Genomic DNA, 12,814 nt, shown 5'->3' with positions numbered 1-12,814 from the left:
AGCTTCAATCTCTTGAGATTCCACAGTTGAAATGGGAGAGCGCTTTCATGAACTTCGTGGTGGGATTGCCTAAGACTCAGGCTGGTTGTGACTCTATTTGTGTCATTGTGGATAGATTGACAAAGTCTGCCCATTTTCTTCCGGTAAAGGTGAGCTTCTCTATAGAGCAATTGGCCAAACTATATGTTCGCGAGATCGTAAGGCTTCACAGGGTGCCCGAGAGTATCATCAGTGATAGGGACCCGAAGTTCACATCTCGGTTCTAGGAGGCGCTGCGGGGAGCTTTTGTTACTCAGTTGAGACTGAGTACAGCCTATTACCCTCAGACTGATGGACAGACTGAGCGGACCATCCAGACCACGGAGGACATGTTGAGGGCTTTCACTTTAGAGCAGGGTTCAACATGGGATAGGTACCTGCCATTAGTTGAGTTGTCGTACAACAACAGTTTCCATGCTAGCCTGAGTATGGCGCCTTACGAAGCACTGTATGGTAGGAGGTGTCGAACTCCTACCTGTTGGTCTGAGGCTGGAGATCGCGAGTTACTTGGCTTGGACTTCGTCCAAGAGACCACCCAGCAGATCCGGATGATTAGGGAAAAGCTGAAGCAGACGCATAATCGCCAGAAGAGTTGCTATGATGTCAAGCATCGACCACTGGAGTTCAGTGAGGGTAAGAACATGTTTGTGAGACTTTCACCTGTCACCGGTATTGGTCGGGCCCTCGGAGTGAGGAAACTTAGGCCGCGATTCATTGGGCCATACCAGATCCTTGGTAGAGTAAGACCTGTTGCCGACCGGCTTTCCTTGCCTCCGAACATGGCCAACATCCACGACGTGTTTCACGTGTATCAGCTTCGGAAGTATGTAGCGGACCCATCGCACGTGGTGCAACCAGATGATGTGGATGTTCAGGAGAACCTAAAGACTCCCGTCGGACCACTCAAGATTCTCGATCATGGCGAGAAGCAGCTGAGGAGGAAGACTATTCCGATGGTCAAAGTGCAGTGGACGGGAAGAAATCCTGAGGAGTGTACTTGAGAGCGAGAGGGCGAGTTTCTCCGGCAGTACCCCGACTTTCGAGGCAGGTATGTTCTTGATTTTGAGGACAAAATCTTAAAAAGGTGGGGTGAATGTAAGAACTCGCACCGTTAACTAAGGAATATAATTAATTAATTATGACATAATTTCATAATTGATCCTAATAATTATGATAAGGCTTAAATAATTATGGTAAGTGATTAATAATGTTGAAAGTCGCTTTTCTAACGAAAAGTGCAGATACCGGTTCTGCTCCACGGTATAAACGCATACTGATGAAGTATCCCAGAAAATTATAATAAGTATGGGAATATTCCTAGAATAATATTTAGAACTGGAATTCAAAGTTTGAAGTTAAAATAATGAGAACTGGTGTCAGAACTGATACTGGCTAAGTAAAAGCGCGTACCAGAAAAGTACTGTAAAAAAGAAAATAAAAATATGAAAAATCCTAGAAAAATGCTAGGTTCAGAATCCCAAGTTTGAGATTAAAATGCTAAGCGTAGCTATTAATGCTAATACAGTATGGTTAAGCTTAACTGGACTATAAATAGCCACTTGCACACAATCCTAGGCTGATACTCAGTCATTTCTTCGTTGGGTTTTCTGGTTCTTGGCTGCTGCCCTTTTCTCCTCCATTGTCACCCTTTTTTCTTCACTTAAAACCTCCAAGTAATCCCAAAATAGTGTCGGTGAGTGAGAGCAAGTTTGTGAGTGTGTGTGGTTGCTGTTTGGGTGATTTGAGGGCTGGATTTCTGAGTTTGGTTTGTGAGGGGTCATCTTCTTGGCATTTTGAGCCTCATAGTGCCATTTTGATGGAGAAAGGTCCAACTTTGTAGTTCATTTTCGTGTTCTTCCAAAGTCAGAACCTTTGAGCATTGTTGGGAGCTCCAAGGAGGAGTCTTTTTCTGAGTTTTGGACCTTGGAGGTATACCATGATAATAGCTTTTGTATTTTCATGTTTTAAGCTTGTTTAATCCATTAAAAAGTAAAAATTGGATAATTTGAGTTAAGGACTATGTTTCTGAGTCTACAATATGTTAATGAACATCTGTTTAGGGAGTCATTGGACTCCCAATCACATTTGAACGCTTAAAACTAGATTTATACAGATGGCAGTTAAAAATTCTGCATTCTGTGTGATAAGTATTTGAATACTTTTCGTGTAGTATTCGAATACTTATCCCTTGGTAGTCGAATATTCCTTACAGGAGTATTGGGATACTTTTCTGGGAAGAAAAGTATTCGAATACCTTTGAGTAAGTATTCGAATACTGGGTAGTATTCGAATATTGTTGTGTTTGTATTTGGATACGTGGTGGTATTGGGATACTGGGGGAAAAGTATTCGGATACCTTGTGGTATTCAAATACTTAAGTGAAAGTAGTCGAATACTTTCTGGAGACAGGGAGTATTCGAATAGGTCCTGCAGAAATTGCATGAAATGACTGAAAATGAGTTGGAAAGGCTTAATCACTTATTGGAATCTTGAGCAATGATTTTTGATGATTAATTATTGTATAAACAGATTGTGATTGTGCTTTTTATGGGCATTGAGCTAGTGTGAGCTAGGCTTGGATAGTTAGCTTGCGAGGTAAGCTTTTGTGTCCTCGGTTTTGTCATTGTTGGTTCCACCATACTCCATGGGGGAATGGTTATATGCATGATGTGTTTTTCATGTTTTGATGTTTGTAATGCTTGTGAGCTGTTAAGTGCAAGGGCTTTATAATATGCATGTGTTGTTCCATCTAGACGGTAATCCTGAGTATGTGGCGTCATACAATACGGTTATTCTGTGGGTGGATGCAAATGGCGTCTTGCACTATATGTGGGTAATAGACGTATATAAATCCTGCATTTCTCTGGCCAGTAGAATAGTTGACACACATGACATGATTTTCTGTTGCATTGCACTGATTTTGGAACTTGTATTGTTAAACTGTTTTTAGAACTTATATTGCACTTGTAAATGAGCTTGGGATGGAGAAATCCTTGAGGACCTCTTGCCTTACTGAGATTTCTGTTTAGAGATCTCACCCAACGTTTGGGGCACTTATTTCAGGTTCAGGTAACCCAGGGGTTGAGACCTCTAGCGGTAGGAGGCCGGAGCTTAGTTGATAGATATGCTTGATGATTATGTTTATGTCCCTGTTTAGTGATTATGCCTTATTCATTATCATGCTGTTTGTTTTGAGACTTGATGAGTATGTTGTTTATTTGGTGAGCATGGGGATTGTCTATGCCACCTTGATTTGATTATGTTTAAGTTAATTGAGTTGTATAAACTATCAGAATCTGTCCGGTCTACGTTAGGGGTGTTCATCAACCGATCCAAACCGATTCAAACCGCGAAAACTGAACCGAAAAACCGATAACCGAATAAGCCGAAAACCGAAAAATTTGAAACCGAAAGAAAACCGCAAATTTTAATTGGATTGGATCGGTTTTTCGGATGGGTTGATAAAAACCGATCCAATCCAAACCGATCCAATATATTAATTATTCTCTACCTACTTGTCCTTTCTCCTATCATAGCCCAAAAATTTCTAAACTCAAGATCCATTAACTCATCAACTAAACCCAAAAAAAAACTTAGTCACGTCTCATCTACTATGGTATTGTTTACTGATATTTTTGTATTTCAATTTTTTTTTTAAAAAGCCAATATATACAAAAGATGTTATTTGCACAATAATCATGAAACTTATTTTAGGATTTTCAAAAAACCGAAAACCGATCCAATCCAAACCGAAAAAAATTGGATTGGATCGGATCGGATTTGAAAAAAATCTAAACCGAATGGATGATTACATGATCAAACCGAAGGGATTGGATCGGATGAGTTTTGCTTCCAAAACCGATCCAATCCAGACCGCGAACACCCCTAGTCTACGTGTTGTAGTTTCGTGACTAGAGACACATTCAAGTATTTATTTCTTGAGGCATTTCAGTTAGATGTTGAATTGCAATTTACATACAGGCAATGTTTTATGAAAAAGGATTAAGTAATCAACTTGGTAATATTAATGACGTCATAATTGAAAAGAAAAAGATTTTTCGCAATTTAATTTAAGCATGGCCTAATACGGTGATATGTTAACAAACCAGGTATACACGAGGTGATATAAATTTTAGGACGAAACAAATCAATCTCTATCTAAGACAGAAAAAATTATGTCACTATCAGAGACAAAAATATTTCCCTCCCTGATAGTGATGGATAAATCCGTCTCTGTGATATTATTTTCTGTCACTAATTTATGCACATGAAATTGTATAATATATTTCTATTCTGGACAGAAATTGTTCGTCTCTATTAGTGAGGGATTTTTTTTGTCTGTTAGTGGCAAACAGTTTTCCGTCTTTTCAAGTGACGGAGAGTTTCCATCTCTGTTAGTGACAAATATTTTTGCCTTTCTATTAGTGATGAATATTTTTTCCTCTCTCAGATTTTTTTGTCTCTATTAGTAACTGAAATTTTTGTCTCTATTAGTAACATATTGTTTCTATCTCTATTAGTGACAATATTTTTCATTCCAATTGGTGACAGATATTCCCGTCTCTCTATTTTTCGTCCCTAATATTTGAATTTTTTTCAAAATACATTACATTGAAAATTTAATTTTTATTGAAACCTAATATTAATTTATAATATAATATTCCTGCAACAAACTAACACAAAATATGAAGTAGTTAACACTAAGTGAAGATGAAGTATTAAATCAAATCCAACCATTGTAATACAATGAATTTTAAAATGAATTCATGAAAAATAACAAATGTATGAGACAACAAATAATATTCACAAATGAAAATAAGAAAAGAAAATATATGTCCTATCAATTATCGTCATGCAACTGAGCATCAATATCATCATCATAATCATCACTCTGTGCATCTAGTGTCGGAGTTAGAGTAGTGGAAGTGCGCACTTCCCCTCCTAAACGAGCCATCAACATCGCCAGCTACTCTTTCATAATTGTCATCTCTCGATCTGTTTGCTCTTTCATAATAGTCATTTGTTGTCGTGTGTTCTTATATTTTTGCTTCAACTGCTCGTTCTGGCTAGATAAGTTGGTGATCGTGTCTCTCATGCAATCATACTCATATGTAGAGACTCCTGAAGAGCTGGCAAAAATCTTTGTGGACTTATAATTCCACGCTTATGCACCTAAACCATATCTTCGATATTTCTTGTTCATACCACCAACAACCTGCAATAATAACACATCATCAGATTGACAAGTGGATACCTCTGCCCCAGCCGCCAATGTATTGTCACGATAAGTCCTTCGCTTCAAGAAGTTCTCCTAAAATTACATTAGTTATCACTTATGTTTGATTCAATGACAAATAAACAAAAATTCTCAAATATTACAAACTTACAGCATATTTGATTTAACTTACAGCATATTATCAAATCATATATTACTCAAAATAAGCTATTTTCATGGAAATGCAAGGGAAATAGTTGAGGTTTACCTTAGAGCTTTCAAAAATAGATAAAAGAGGGTTCTTTAAGGTTAGAAACCCACTCTCAAACACTGCCAAAAGAGGTGCATAAATTTGAGTATGCAAGGTGAGTGTTTTTGTAACACCCCTTGTATACCCGGATTGTTATCATGTCATCGTATTAAGCCAAGCTTAATTTAAAATATGGAATAGCTTTTACTTTTCAATTATGACGTCATTAATATTACCAAGTTGATTACTTAATCCTTTTCATAAAATATTGCCTGTATGTAAATTGCAATGAAACATCTAACTGAAATACCTCAATAAATAAATAACTGAATGTGTCTCTAGTCACAGAGCTACTACACGTAGATCGGACAGATCCTGATAGTTTATACAACTCGATTAAACTTAAACATCGTCAACTCAATGTGGCATGGACAAACTCCATGGTCACAAAATAAACAGCATACACATCAAGTCTCAATACAAACAACATAGTAATGGATAAAGCATAATCACTAGATAGGTACATCAGCATAATCAGCAAGCATATCAATCAACTAAGCTCCGACCTCCTGCCGCTAGAGGTCTCAACCCCTGGGTTACCTGAACCTGAAATAAGCGCCCTAAATGTGGGGTGAGATCTCTAAACAGAAATCTCTATAAGGCAAGGGTCCTCAAGGATTTTTCCACCCTGAGCTCACTTACATATGCAATATAAGTTCTAAAAACAATATACAATATCAGTTCCAAAATTAGTGCAATGCAGCAGATAATCATGTCATGTGTGTCAATACTATTCTACTGGCCAGAGAAATGCAAGATTTATATACGTCTATTACCCACATCTAGTGCAAGACACCACTTGCACCCACCCAGAAAATCACCGTATTATATGACACCACATACTCAGGCTCACCGTCTAGATGGAACAACACATGCATATTATAAGGCCCTTGCACTTAACAGCTCAAAAACATTTCAATTATCAAAACATGAAAACACATCATGCATAAAATCATTCCCCCTTGGGGTTTGGTGGAACCAACAATGGCTAAACTGAGGACACGAAAGCTTACCTCGCAAGGTAACTATCCAAGCCAAGCTCACACTAGCTCAATGCCCACAAATATCACAATCACAATCTGTTTTACAATAATTAACCATCAATAATCATTGCACAAGATTCCATTAAGTGATTAAGGCTTTCCAACTCATTTTAAGACATTTCATGCAATTTCTGCAGGAGGTATTCGAATACTCCTCGATGAGTATTCGAATACTCCCTATCTCCAGAAAGTATTCGACTACTTTCACTTAAGTATTCGAATACCACAAGGTATCCGAATACTTTTCCCCCATTATCCCAATACCACCAGGTATCCAAATATAAACACGACAGTATTTGAATACTACCCAGTATTCGAATACTTACTCAAAGGTATCTGAATACTTTTCTTCCCATAAAAATATCCCAATACTTCTGCAAGGAGTATTCGACTACCAAGGGATAAGTATTCGAATACTACATGAAAAGTATTCGAAAACTTATCAGACAGAATGCAGAAACTCGAGTTGTTCACTGCAAAATTCCAATTTTAAGTGTTCAAATGCGATTGGGAGTCCAATAACTCCCTAAACAGATATTCATTAACATATTATGAACTCAGAAACTCAATCCTTAACTAAAATGATCCAAGTTTTACTTTTTAAAGGATTAATCAAGCTTAAATCATCAAAATGACAAAGAGGTGATCATGGTATACCTCAAGCTCCAAAAACTCTGAAAATGAGACACTCTAGGGGTCCTCAACATAGCACCAAGACTCTGACTTTACCAACGAACGAAAATGCTCAACAAGCTTGGACCTTTCATCATCAAAATGGTTCCTTGAAGCACTAAAGTGGATGAAACTAGTCCCTCCCACTCAAAACCACCAACTCAGGAACACCACCCCACCAAAGATGCTATAACTCTGAAATGAAGTATCACACACCCTCACAAGACCAACTCACACAAGGCAATGGTGTTTTGATGAAGGAACAACCAAGAAAAATGGTATCTTGGTTGAGTTTTACCAAGAACAAGGGAAGAGTGGCAAGGAGAGGCTCAAGGCTGCTGGAGCTCACTTAAAAAAGACACGTTGCATGTATCAAATCAGCCTAGGATTTTGTGAAGATTAGTATTTATAGGCACTTTAAGTTTAAACACTGTATTAGCATTAATAGCTACGCTTATCATTTCAATCTCAAACTTGAGATTCTGAACCTAGCCATTTTTCTTGGATTTGTCATATTTTTATTTTATTTTTCGCAATACTTTTCCGGTACGCGCTTTTACTTAGCCAGTATTAGTTCTGGCACCAGTTCTCATTCTTTCGACTTGAAACTTGTTTTACTAGTTGATAAACCCTTGGTTTATAAGGTTTTTAAGCATGAATTAATATTAATTTGTGTCATTAAATGGATGAAAAAGAGGTTAATGTCTTGGAAATCTCTCAAGTACAAGTTCTGAAAGCTTTGTGGAAAATTAACATTGTCTTGTAGGGAAATGAAGCTCAAGGAGCAGCAGAGAGAAAGAAGAAGATTTTGAAGAAAGGGAGAATGCTCAACTGTTGAGCGCTAAAACGTCCACACAGAACGTTTTAGCGCGCTGCTGCAAACTGAAGACAAAAGTTGCTGGTGCCGAGCGCTAAAACATCCAACACTGACGTTTTAGCGCGCTGCTGTTGGAAAACGTTTCTGGTCTTGGGCGCTAAAACCTCCTGATCAAACGTATTAGCACTCTGATGTGGGAAAAGACTCTGGTCTTGAACGCTAAAATGCCCAAGTCAAACGTTTTAATGTAGGAATCCGTTAACAGCAATTGGGCATTCGTCAAATATAGACGCTAAAACGCCCATCAATGAACGTTTTAGCGCCCATAGCAGTTTTCAGTTGTATTTTGTAACTCTATAAAAGGCAAGGGCCTTCACATTCTGACATATCACATCTATCATATCTTATATCTCATATCCTATTATCTCTAACACTAGGAGAGGGGAGATTAGATCAGATCTTTCATAGATCTGATCTGACTCCTCATTCTCTCTGAACATCCAAATTTCTTAGGATCTAGTATTGTATTAGTTAGTACATTTTATGTAATTGTAATTGAAGACTAAAGACTCAACCATCATGACAATGGAGTTTGATATTTCTTCTTCTCTTGTTTATATTTTCATTATGTCTAAGTAGAGTCCTTTGTAGTCTGATTCAATGGAACTCAAGTGTGAATTTATGAATGGTTAATTAGATATTTTGTTTATCTCTTATGTGATTTTATGAAGTTGTCTTGATTAATTCTTTCTATTAAGGGAATAGTGTAGAACAGACATGTTTACATTGTTTCTGTATCTGACAACTTCATCATCAGTGTTCTAGTAGTCAAGACATTGATGCTAGGATTCTGATGTGATCTTAAGACCTTAGTAATTAATGCATGTATTAAGAAGGGAATCACCTAGACATTGGGGTTTCTGATTAATGTATCAATCAGGGTAGTAAGACATTACATCTTGATGATAAGAAAAAGTTTGATCAACATCACATAGTAGATAATTCATTATGGAAATTGGTTCATCCATAAATTCATGCTTGAGAGAAATTGACATCTGACTACTTGTTTAAATTATAATCACATTTTATTTGTTTATCAAGTTTTTATGCAATTCAACTAAATTTCTGGTGACAAGAAATCAATGTAATTAATAATCTTTTGGTTGATTCAACTTAAGTATATATGGTTAGTCGGTGCTTGAACACAAATCCTCGTGGGAACGATCTTTACTTATCATTTTATTACTTGTGTGACTAGTACACTTGCTAAATCCACAACAAGTTTTTGGCGCCGTTGCCGGGGATTTGTTCTTTCAACATTGACAGACACCATTGATATTTAAGATTGAATTTTTATTTTTCAGCAATCTATATTTATGTGTGATGTTTAATTTTTCTCAAAATTCTGGTCCAGAGCGCTAAAACGTTCAGACGTGACCGTTTTAGTGTGATTCGACGCACATCAATGTGCATATGTCTCTGGAGACCAGCGCTAAAACGCTTGATTTCAACGTTTTAGCGCTGGTCCACTTATATGATTTACATGGTTATCTCATATGTTTCACACACTCTCATATTCTACTCCCTCACTCTCATTTCACACACTCTCAAATTCTTTTTATTTTGTTGTTAGTTTCTTTTAGTTTTATTTTGCTATTAGTTTACTTTTGTAATTCAGTTTATTACATTGGGATATTCACTGTTTTTGCATGATGCACATTGCAATAGTACTGATGCTATTGGTTTACATCTGAATGTGTTTCAGTGATCAATTGCTGTTTTAGGTTTAAATTAGTTGCTGGGGACAACAACGTTTAAATCTGGGAATTGGGTGTGAATGAATGGCATGCAAACATCATAGAGATGTCACACGAATTGATGAGCCAAAACAGGGAAATATCTCAATCTTTTTCTTTTCTATGTTTTCTTGTATGATTTGGATTTCGGTTGTGATATGGAATTCCATGAGGATTAGACTGATCAAAGTTTTATATGATTGATCGAATTAAGGATTCAATCTTATACCTTGCATGTTGAGCTTATATGAAATGATTGCATGAATCATTCAATGTGTAAGAGTAGAGAGATTAGTTTTAATGCATATAGAGAAAGTCAAGCATGCACTCTGAACTGTGAGAATTTGAGCCTATACAGAAAATTTTGTTCAGAGAGCACTTCACTGCATTAATAACTCTAGAACTTGCCCTGTTTTTTGCTTGAAATGGTTTATGATGTTTAGGGTAGAAATGATTGAGGCACTTCCTTCTTGAACCAGAAAGTTTAAATAGCCAACCCTAATGTTTTCATTGCATGAAACCCTTGAGCTTAAGCATGTTTGTCTATAAAACCAAGAACCTACATTCATTCCAATCCTTCAGATTAAAAGGTTCAGATAAGTGATAATGGATGAAAAGTTCTGTTGGGAGAAAAGTGTTTCCTGTAATGAATGAATGCACAAGGTGTTACAAAGTGTTGGAGATATAGAAAAGAAGGAAGACAAAGAAAAGGGGATTAAAGACACAAAGTGTCTGAAAGAAAAGAAAAAAAAGAAAAAAAAAGAAAAAGAAAAAGAAAAAGGATTAAAGACACAAAGTGTCTCGAAGAAAAAGGAGGAAGAAAGGTTCAAAGAAAGTACAAGGAATGAAAAGGAAGAAAGTTGGGGGAATTAAGAAAAAGATGATAAATATTGTGATCCTCCTCTTAGCTGAATCTGATTCATTTAATCTGAACCCTTCCTTTAACATAAACTTCTACCCCTAGTTAAGCCACATAACAAGCCATATTGCCAACTATTTAAAGACCTTTTTGATCTGCTCTATGGATCATTGTTACTGTAGAAAGTGAGAAGATGGGCAAGCTTATGGTAGTTAGAGTACAGTGAAGATTGAGTGATAAGTGCATCCTTAAACACTAGAGTGCAAGAGAGTTAAATTCTCATAATTTTTGAGAAGTTCCTATTGAGGAGGTGTTTTGTTTGGAAGTTTCTATATATAATCTCTATGGATCTGTTGAAAAATCACAAATGATGTTGGGTAAATCATAGGAAATAAGAGATGCATGGTTATAAACTTGCATCATGAAATGTTGATCTTCTGTCAATTGAAGTTTATCATCATGAATTTTATCTCTAAAGAATTTAAATTTCTTCTATGTTTTTAATTCATTGCTGAGGACATCAATGTTCAAATCTGGGAATTGTGATAAACCCTTGGTTTATAAGGTTTTTAAGCATGAATTAATATCAATTTGTGTGATTAAATGGATGGAAAAAAGGTTAATGTCTTGGAAATCTCTCAAGTACAAGTTCTGAAAGCTTTGTGGAAAATTTACATTGTCTTCTAGGGAAATGAAGCTCAAGGAGCAGCAGAGAGAAAGAAGAAGATTCTGAAGAAAGGGAGAATGCTCAAGTGTTGAGAGCTAAAACGTCCACACATAACGTTTCAGCGCGCTGCTGCAAACTGAAGACAAAAGTTGCTGGTGCCGAGCGCTAAAAGGTCCAACACTGACGTTTTAGCGCGCTGCTGTTGGGAAACGTTTCTGGTCTTGGGCACTAAAATCTCCTGATCAAACGTTTTAGCGCTCTGATGTGGGAAAAGACTCTGGTCTTGAACGCTAAAATGACCAAGTCAAACGTTTTAGCATTGGAATCAGTTAAAAGCAGTTGGGCATCCGTCAAACATGGACGCTAAAACGCCCATCAATGAACGTTTTAGCACCCATGGCAGTATTCAGTTGTATTTTGTAACTCTATAAAAGGCAAGGGCCTTCACATTCTGACATATCACATCTATCATATCTTATATCTCATATCCTATTATCTCTGACACTAGGAGAGGGGAGAGCAGATCAGATCTTTCATAGATCTGATCTGGCTCCTCATTCTCTCTGAACATCCAAATTTCTTAGGATCTAGTATTGTATTAGTTAGTACATTTTATGTAATAGTAATTGAAGACTGAAGACTCAACCATCATGACAATGGAGTTTGATCTTTCTTCTTCTCTTGTTTATATTTTCATTATGTCTAAGTAGAGTCCTTTGTAGTCTGATTCGATGGAACTCAAGTGTGAATTTATGTGTGGTTAATTAGATATTTTGTTTATCTCTTATGTGATTGTATGAAGTTGTCTTGATTAATTCTTTCTATTAAGGGAATAGTGTAGAACAGACATGTTTACATTGTTTCTGTATCTGACAACTTCATCATCAGTGTTCTAGTAGTCAAGACATTGATGCTAGGATTCTGATGTGATCTTAAGACCTTAGTAATTAATGCATGTATTAAGAAGGGAATCACTAAGACATTGGGGTTTCTGATTAATGTATCAATCAGGGTAGTAAGACATTACATCTTGATGATAAGAAAAAGGTTGATCAACATCACATAGTCAATAATTCGTTATGGAAATTGGTTCATCCATAAATTCATGCTTGAGAGAAATTGACATCTTACTACTTGTTTAAATTATAATTACATTTTATTTGTTTATCAAGTTTTTATGCAATTCAACTAAATTTCTGGTGACAATAAATCAATGCAATTAATAATCTTTTGGTTGATTCAACTTAAGTATATATGGTTAGTCGGTGCTTGAACACAAATCCTCGTGGGAACGATCTTTACTCATCATTTTATTACTTGTGTGACTAGTACACTTGCTAAATCCACAACACTAGTCCTATATATTTTTCTAGGAATATTCCCACACTTATTATAA

The sequence above is a fragment of the Gastrolobium bilobum genome, unplaced genomic scaffold, assembly GCF_033153095.1.
Source record: "Gastrolobium bilobum isolate Gb01-03AN ecotype WA unplaced genomic scaffold, APGP_CSIRO_Gbil_v1 utg37764, whole genome shotgun sequence".
NCBI classification, from domain to species: domain Eukaryota; kingdom Viridiplantae; phylum Streptophyta; class Magnoliopsida; order Fabales; family Fabaceae; genus Gastrolobium; species Gastrolobium bilobum.
Note: the sequence above shows the minus strand (reverse complement) of the source record.